Genomic DNA, 9,963 nt, shown 5'->3' on the forward strand with positions numbered 1-9,963 from the left:
AATATTAAAAACATACATATAATGACACAAACAAGTGAAAGTAGTGCGTGTGGGTAGGACATGACGTCTGGAGAGGCGATTGGACATGGTATCCCGATGACGCTATTTAAACCCTTCCGTAATGACAGAGCGTCTTGCCTTGAAAAAGCAAGTAGCGAAGCGCGCGCCCGCAGCACGGCCGTGCAGGTGCATTCTCACGTGTGCCTTCTCCGTCAGCTAATATCATTAGCCTCAGCTCCTAAACATACCCAGCCCTTTTTAGGGCTCTAATGTGATTGCTATTTTTGATTGTGTTTTGCCAACTGTAGTGACAGTGCTCCTGCCATTTTTCAATGGGCTGCACTGTCACATTACGAGTCCAGCCGAGTGACTAGCACACCACACCAACGAGTGGGTGTTTTGGCCGCAACCACTAGCTGCCAGAGGTGACATACCCGGCACTAGTGTATATGTGTTGCTGTTGTCCGGCTAGTATAACAATATTTGGCTTAGTGTATATGTATGTCCGCAACTTGCTAGCCATCCAGGTTACAGCGAGGTATCAAGTAACAGACTACCTCTCTTTGGCCCTTATTCTGGTCTGTGCGGCCGGAGCCGCATACGTTGCTCCGGCCGCACAAACCAATCCCCGCCTACAATACGGATCGCCACGGCCGTCCGTACGCGGACGGCTGGCGATCCGCATGAAAATGGTGGGGCGTACGCCTCCACCATGGTGGGAGCTGCCCCCTGCATTCGATGGTCGGCGACCATCGAAGGCAGGGCCGCACGCTCCAGCAGCTCCCGCCAGCTTAGACCACACGGACAATCGTCCGTGTGAAAGCTTGTATGGGGGCGGAGAGCTGACATCCGGCGATGTCAGCTTTCCGCCCCCATCACTGGCGTCATAGCCTCATTACCATGCATACGCCCCGCGTTTGCATGGGAACGCCCATGAAACGCTAGGCGTATTCATAGGTAAATGAGGCTATTAAGCCCCTCACGCCCCTATACGCCCCCTTTGCGGCGTATTAAATTTGTGTGCGGCGATTTCCCCTGCACATGCGCAGAGTGACCTCTGCGCATGTGCAGAGCGAAAACATCGGCGGTACGGCCGCACGCGGGCCGTACCGCCCAGATCAGAATAAGGGCCTTTATATTGAAGTGTTAATATAAACAGGTGTTTATAACCTCTCACAGACAGCACTTGTCCGTTTGATACCCCTAACCATTACAAACTCAGGACGGGCAACAATTGTATCTATTTTTGACAGTTGACAAATAGCTCCGATCTCTAACTTGAAATATCGCATATAAGGCATATACAGTTGCCAAATAATATGAGATTGTTACATGCTATACACAATCAACTGTGACACTGAGTCTCTGCTAGAATAAGAGAGAATTTACAGTGCACACGGAGAATCCCTGCACATGCTGTTTTTAAACACGCACTACTTTCACTTGTTTGTGTCATTATATGTATGTTTTTAATATTTCGCCGCTTTTAATTTATCCAATAAAAGTTATTTCTTAAGTGTCGCAATCAATCATTCTAAAGGTGCACCACACTTGGACACTGCTCTTTCTTTGTGTTTGGATTTCAGTTGATATAGATCATTTAGCCAGTCATCTTGTGTAGTATTTAGATGTGAGATGTCTTTTTCCAACAGAGATTCCATGGATTTTCTAAGGTTATCTTGTCTGTTGGTCAGTTACTGACTTAGACTGAATGTGGGTAGGACACTTGGTCCTGCCTCCTGATTGGACATTGTTGGTTTTGCACTGACGGTTCACTGGTTGGGTTGCGTGATCAGTTACATTGATCTGCTAGAAAATTATTACATATGGAATATTTGTGATGTGTAGGATTTGTAATTCCTTCTTTGCAAATTACTAATCTGTACTGAATGGCTGGAATGTGAATTTACTTCACTTATACAGTAGGAGGCACAGAGAGATGGTGCCACTCGCACAGGACATGGTTTCAAAGTTGTGGACCCTCAAGGAGTAATGGACATACTTAAATCAGGCATATTTAAATGAGGGTGTGCTACCTTGGGACTACAAAGTATGAGCACAAGCAAGAGAGAGAGAGAGAGAAGAAGGACTGTCCTAATTGTGGTGCACCAAAGATTTATTAAAAATTAACTTTGATTCAAAAATATATCAAATTCTGCGAAATATTGAACATACAACATATAGTGATACACACACTGACAATGACAGTGTTTCATTAAAAATTATTTTTTAAGGTGGCGAGCAGGTGGCACATTCGATTATACTTTAAATGCTTAATGAAGAGTTTGAACCAGCGTCTTTATGAGTTTTTACTCATAAAACTCATAAAGTGGTACATAGGTGGGCACCAGCCTGTATTGGGGATGGCACCTGCCTGTGCAAAGGAGGACATCTGACTGTGTTGGGGAGGACAAGCAAGAGAGAGAGAGAGAGAGAGAGAGAGAGAGAGAGAGAGAAGAAGGACTGTCCTAATTGTGGTGCACCAAAGATTTATTAAAAATTAACTTTTATTGAAAAATATATCAAATTCTGCAAAATAGTAAACATACAACATATAGTGATACACACAAAGACAATGACAGTGTTTCATTAAACAATATTTTTTAAGGTGGCGAGCAGGTGGCACATTCTTTAAATGTTTCATTCTTTAAATGCTTAATGAAGAGTTTTTACCAGTGTCTTTATGAGTTTTTACAAGTGGATTTTTCCCCCTCAGTTTAAATGTACGTGTGGTTTCACAGTAATAGTTATGTAGCTTAACACTTCATGACACAAAACTGAGTCTCACTTTCACTCTTGTGTCACATTACTTAGGTGAGGCAATATGGTTTAATGTTGCCTTTCTATAAGGTAATCACTGGTTGTCTCAATTAACTACACCATTGCAGTTATAAGCTCGTGTAGCAACACTTAAGGGAATGGGCACTTGGGCACCACTCCACAGTAGTTAGATATTAAGGGTGACATTTAATAGAATGAGAGTTTTTCTCACTTTTTAAAATCGCACCATATCGCCGCAAATCGCACTTTCTTTTTGCAGTTTTCATGTGTAAATCGCATATTTAATGGGATGCGCATAAGCAGATAAAAAGTGCAATGTGGTGCGAGATTATGACATAGAAAAGTGCGATTTAATGCGCCGGTCATGTGCGAGTTTTGGACCAACCGGAATGCGATTTACAACACTGTCTCCCCATGCCAAAGAACCCCCTAACCTATTGGCCCACCTAAGTCCCCTACATTATGCATCACACCCCCTATATAAAGGGGCACTGGCGCCATTTTAATCTTTGATAGGGAGTAAGGAGCAGGGAGAGGAAAGGAGCTATTGCAGTGAGAGGACATAGCAGTGAAAGGGGAGTTGGAAGAGGCAGCAGGGGGCCAGTCACACCCAGCACTACCAGAGGAGCCAGGGGGAGAGGCAGCAGAGGTATGCTGAGAGGCAGCAGTGGCAGAGGGAGAGGCAGCAGTGTGGCAGGCAGCATGGCCACAGCAAGGCCAGCACAGGCTCCGGAGGAGCAGTCCCAGATGGAGGAGGTGGAGGACCCTCTGGCATCCCCATCACATTCTCTCACCCAGGATGTGTTCATCACCCAGACAGAGGAGGCCCACATCTCAGAGGTCGACTGGGGTGAAGTGGAGGAAGATGGAGGCGAGGAGGAGGAGGAGGAGACTGGCCTGGAGGAGGAGGCGGACATGGCCATGGAGGAACTGGAGGAGGAGGGAGATACTGGCCGCACCCAAAGTGGCCACAAGGTCAGATTCGCATATGAAGAGAATGTGGCATTAGTGAGGGCCATGCTACCTGTATATGACCGGCTGTTGGGGAAACACCATCATAAGTCCACTGCACAGCGTAAGAGGGCCATGTGGCTGGCCATTACTCAGGCCGTCAATGCAGTGAGCAACCACAAGCGCACTGTCCAAAATGTGAAGAAGCGCTTCAATGATATTAAGCGGCACCTGAAGGCCAAAATGGGCGCTGAGATTAAAGAAGATACCCGCACTGGGGGAGGACCTGCAAAACATGTATCTTTTACCAGCTATGAGAAGAAACTGAGGAGGATCATACCGCCCGAGGTGCTTCCTGGCCTCCATGTGGCGGATACTGATAGGCCACCAACGCCACCCTGCGCTGATAAGTCTCCCAAATGTACAACTGACCCATACATTGCAATGTGTCTTACATCTAATGCTGTCTTATAATGTTAGCATAACAATAGTGCTGGTGTGGAACTACATATCCCAGCAAGGTCATTATAGATACATGTAATGCTCATACATACAATCTGTTCATTATGCTGGGCCATGTAGTTCCACACCTGCTGCTTTTCCACAAATATATACCAGTTTCTGTAGCAGCTTAACATGGATGTGAGCCCACACTTAGGTCTCCTGGTGGTATACCATAATCGCCTATACACCAAACATATCAGGCCAGTCCACAGTCCAATGCAAGATTTTTAATGGCACTCAATAATTTATAATAATTTTCACAAATGCTGCCCATGCAAGGTGCATAACGTCTGTCCATCTTTTCCTTTGCAGATCATCCGCCCCGAAGTGCTCACGCACCGCAGCGCCCCAGAAAAGATCCCACAGAAGCAGAGGCTGCAGGTAAGGGGAAGCAAGAAAGCAGCATTACACATACAGTACACACACCCATATCACATACACAATTGCCAACATTACATTCATATCTGGGTGCCACATGGCTACGGAAATGAATGCAATGACAACCAGCCATCACTCTTATTACCAATGCTACCATGACATGAAGTCACAGGGTACATGTGTACGTACATAATACCCATTGGCATGTGACATAGGGCCGCATTTATCAACTAATATTTGCGGTTAAATCCCCGAAAAACACCCGTTTTTGGGGGTTTACCGCAAATATTAAGTTTCACCTAAATGTATTAAAGGGGGACCGCAGCAGAAATCTCTGATCCCTGCTGCAATCCCCCCGGGAGCGCCGCTGGCCGCATCCCCTATAGGTTTCTATAAGGGATGCGAAGCTGCCCAATGTATCAACATCAGGCAGCCTGGCTTCGCACCCCTGGGCTATCGCCATTCTGGGATGGCGATAGCCCATTGTAGCCTATGGCTACACATCGCACTGCCGAGCAGGACTTCCGGTTTAGCACTTCGCAGGGACAGGCTCCTTCCGGAGCCCCGTCCCTGCAGTGCCAGGGATGATACATCCCAGTGATCTGATCGCATTTTACAATGCGATTCTGGGCGGTAATATTCCGCCCAGATCGCATTGCAAATGCGATCATTGATAAATGTGCCCCATATCCCTCAGTATAGCTTAGTCACATCTAACTACACATACACTGCTCTATTATGCTCCAATACTGACCAATTATTATGTATCCACAGGACAATCATAACTAGGGGAAAACCTCACAACATCATCCCAAGTGGTTGAGGAAGATATGGAAATCATTCTACAGCCGGTGGACTCCTGGGCACCTGAGGAAGAAAGCATGCCGACATCAGACACTCAGAATGCTGCAAGTGTGGTGACCCCAAACCAACCCACACCCACCCCATCGACCCACCCACCAATTACACCCACAGAAATTGCTAACTCATTGCATACTTTTAAAACTAGGCAGCTGGAGTTTATGGAGATGCAAAGTCACCAAATAGGTAACATCCAAGGCTACATTCGTAACTTGTTCCAACAAGTTAAAAGATTAGGCAGCAGTGCCCGTGTTGCTGTGGGCACACAAGTGCGGATGGCTGCTACCCTAGCCACCCGTTTGTCCGAAATAAGTAATGGCATACGGGAGCATAATACTCATATTGCCACCCTTACTGAAACCATTATTGGGCAAAATCAAGCTCTAACTGCGCAAACAAATGCATTAATTGGTATGCAGGCGCAAATTACCCATATGGACCTTTATTTGGTAGGGGCACCTACCTCTACTGTTAGTAGTGTGTCTAGCACACCAGTGAGTGGCTCACCCACTTCTCCCCTACGTCGGAGTGTTAGGACCAAGGGGCGGCCTGGGCTCAGGTGCCAAGGGAGGGTGTGCGCGTGCTCAGCCACCTCAAAAATAAAGCATTTTATAATGCATTTATTATCACATTTATGGGAGAGTTTATACATGTATATTTTTGAATGTTTTTCTTCTTTATCTTTGAACATATTTGTAAATATTGTTCATGTTTGGCCACAAAAAAAGTGGCATTTGATGAAATTTTTCAAGTAAAAATGACATGCATCAAACAGAAGTTTCTGTGGTCAATTATAAATAAATATTTTTTTTGCTATGCCAGAAAAGGTTTCATGCTATAGAAATGGTCAAAATGTGTAGGTATATTAGAAAATGTCACCACTCCCTTTCCTTGTAAGTGTAGTAGGTATACAACTATGGAGTTGAAGTCATGGGCCTCCAGTTGCTGTGGAAGTACACATTCCAGCATGATCTGGCACACCTTTCCTACAATGGATTGCTTAAACTGTGCCAGAGCATGTTGGGATGTGTAGTTGATCAGCAGCTGCAGACCCATGAGTGTGATGTCACTGGTATTTCCAAATGCAATAATGTACTTACCAGCATGCTGTCACCAAGGGAAACGTCAGGATGAATCATTGTCATCAATAGGCCTCAAACTACTCCCCTATATATTGATGAGAAAGTATGGTATTTGGGTCAGTTTATGCATGCACACTTACAGGCAAGGTACAGGGTAGGTTAAAAGACACATTTACTTAGCTGAGAAGCAGCGCCTGATGATCTCCCTGCGCATCAGATCCCCCCTCTGCGGACCCCGCACTACCGTTGCCAAGGTAGTTTGAGCTTCCTGCACGACTGCTGCATCGGCATCCTCAACATAGGAAGGTTGGGCCAGGGCAATGTTGTGTAACATGCAGCAAGCCTGGACGATCATCACTACTTTTGCTGGGTGGTAAAGCAGTATTCCTGATGACCTGTCCAAACACCTGAAACCACTTTTCAGCACCCCAAAGGTGCGTTCCACAACATTGCGGGTGGCAACATGTGACTCGTTATAGCGGTGCTGTGCAGGGCCTTCCGGGGAATGCAGAGGTGTCATGGGCCATGGAAGACACCCATATCCTGAGTCACCTTTACAGAAAAGATGCGGTCAGTGCAGTATATGGTAAGGTATGTGCATTGGCCTAACATGAGTAAGTGGGACAACAGAAATAGGCATGTGAAAATGTAAAAGTAGAGGGGCTACACACTACAGTAGCACTTTAGATGTAAACCAACATGCACATTACTCCAGGGAACCCTTACTGTTGGTAATGAGTGATTGTAACAACAGCTATCAGCATATTTGACACACAATTAATGGGCATTGCAATCTTAATGAGGATTTAATGGAGGTGTGGGTAAATTTCACAGACTATAGGTACACTCCACAGGAGAAGATATTTAAAGAATTAAAAATGTCCTTACCAAGTAGCCAGCTCTCTGGCATTTGTTGTTCGTAGAATCGGTCCAAGAGGGCTGAGTGCCTCAGAATATAGGCGTCATGGCAGTTCCCCGGGTAGCCTGCAACTACACTTAGGATTTTGAGGCTGGCATCGTTTGATCAATTACACAATGATGAACAGTAATGAGACTTTAATTGGGCTCAATAACAAAGAACCTCAACTACAATTACAACTATCTACATACTTTTTATTTTTAGACTAACCCCAGAGTCATTTATTGGAATTTACAATGTATATGATTATCTGTAACTACAGTTCAATTTCATCCTACCAGAATGAGCTGCTGACAACAGTCTCCCCATCGATGGAGTCTTCTGTAACTATGGATTAACCTTATTACAGACGCATATATGGGTCACTTCACCCTTTAATAACACCTGTCTCCAAAAATAACCTGGTCTTATCATAGTAAATATCAGATGTATCCGAAAGAAACTTTCAAACCCTCCCTGGTATTTCCTTGAGCCAGAGTTGTCAATCACAAGGGACCGGAGGAGGGAATCACTACGAAATTTGACGTCAGAACTCACTGATTGGTGGCACAGACACCAACTAGGGTATTTGAATGATGCCGGATTTCAGGTCGGGTTGGCCTTGAGAAAGCTACTCTGCGAAACGTACGTCGGTTAGCGGTTGTGTGAGCAGAGTGGCACATTAACACCAATGTAAATTGTATTTTTATTTTTATTGTATTGACCAGCGCATGGCCCCACAGCCCTTATCAGGGTAGCATGTGTCCAGGTATCACTGGTGTGTCTCCAACATCCTGGCAGACGAATACATAGCCGGGTCAGGAGAATAACGTGGCTGCTTCATTATACAAATTTAGTTGATCACTACGCTACATAACTATTACTGTGAAACCACATGTACATTTAAACTGAGGGAAAAAAATCCACTTGTAAAAACTCATAAAGACACTGGTAAAAACTCTTCATTAAGCATTTAAAGAATGAAGCATTTAAAGAATGTGCCACCTGCTCGCCACCTTAAAAAATATTGTTTAATGAAACACTGTCATTGTCTTTGTGTGTATCGCTATATGTTGTATGTTTACTATTTTGCAGAATTTTATATATTTTTCAATAAAAGTTAATTTTTTTTTTAAATTCCAACTTTATTTAAACATTTTTCATTGTACATGCTAGAATTAAAATATTGATTTGAACATTTCTGGCGATGCTTAATTGTCTGTCCGTCATTGAATTACTTTATCCATAGTTCTAAATTGCAAACTCCAATCTATCGCATAGCGAGCTCCACGCTCTCTCTTCTTATTTCGTTCTATTTTGTGTTATACATTAATATCTTGCATTTGAGCTAATCTCGAATCCTTTACTTGATTGTTTTATTCAGTGCTTTAAGTGACACCTTACTTCTATTTCTATTTTTAAGTTTAAATATTTGCAAAGGTGCATAGTCTAATAGTGCATAGAAGAAAAATTACATATTGGTGTTAATTACACTACTCCTGTGATTTCGTTGTGTGATTTATATTTTCTTGTGCATTTGTTATATCCTTAGCTCTATTTGAGAGCCGTGGAGTTCGCCATGCGATTTCCATCTTATATCCAGCCAGGAGATCGCATGGTAAAGGATATTTTATTCCTCCTCAGGGGATCTCCCTGGTCTATATCTTTCAATTTCCGGGCAGGCTAGAGTGTCCCATATTTATTGTTTCAAATCATACCAAACATTACATAATTTATTTCCTACAATAACAATTCCTATGTACTATGTCCCTCCCCAAGAAAAGGTGCCCTCCCACACAGGGGCAGGTGCCCTGCCCAGTACAAGCAGGTGCCCTGCCCTACAGGAGCTGTTGCCCTCCTCAACACGGGATGGTGCTCTCCGCAACATGGGATGGTGCCCTCCCCAACACAGTCAGATGCCCTCCTCAACAAAGACTGGTGCCCTCTCCAATACAGGCTAATGCAAACCAATGTACCAAGCCCTCCTATGTACTATGTCCCTCCCCAAGAGCAGGTGCCCTACCCAACAGGAGCTGGTACCCTCCTCAACATGGGATAGTACCCTCCTCAACACCGGTAGGTGCCCTCCTCAACACAGTCAGATGCCCTCAACGGGGGAGGGTGCCTTCCTCAACAGGGAGTATTCGTATTGCATTGAGTGTGAGCGTCTGGTGCCATTGTTACTAACCTATCCCTTATAATCACAGGTTCCAAAGCAGGAGTGGAGTCCACCACGATGGGATAACTGTACACACCGTCCTCGCTGCACTCGCCGAGTCGCCATGCTTCGGGTACGGTGCCCACTGGCATGGTAAAATATGAACAAGTCAGTTTAAAAATAAAAACTCATGACAAACTTTTGCCATGTCATGGTGTCTGAGGTTGGCACAGGAGGGTTGGGATCATTTGGTCTACAGCATTATGGTCGACAGTCATTAGGTCGACACCATTAGGTCGACATTGGAAAAGGTCAACAAGGTTCTAGGTCAACATGGTTCTAGGTCTACA

At 44.7% G+C, this 9,963-nt stretch overlaps 1 long non-coding RNA gene across 1 annotated transcript; it reads right to left on the bottom strand.

Annotated features, from left to right (window-relative positions):
- Nucleotides 1–4,341: 4,341 nt before the first annotated feature.
- On the bottom strand, nt 4,342–6,762 carry LOC146072213 (uncharacterized). Its single transcript, XR_014472992.1, has 3 exons — nt 6,576–6,762; nt 5,369–5,481; nt 4,342–4,611 (listed from the first exon to the last, which is right to left on the bottom strand). It is a non-coding gene; the product is annotated as an uncharacterized LOC146072213 (long non-coding RNA).
- Between the last annotated feature and the right edge of the window lie 3,201 nt (nt 6,763–9,963).

The sequence above is a fragment of the Crinia signifera genome, chromosome 4 (genome assembly GCF_055691185.1).
Source record: "Crinia signifera chromosome 4, ASM5569118v1, whole genome shotgun sequence".
Lineage (NCBI taxonomy): Eukaryota > Metazoa > Chordata > Amphibia > Anura > Myobatrachidae > Crinia > Crinia signifera.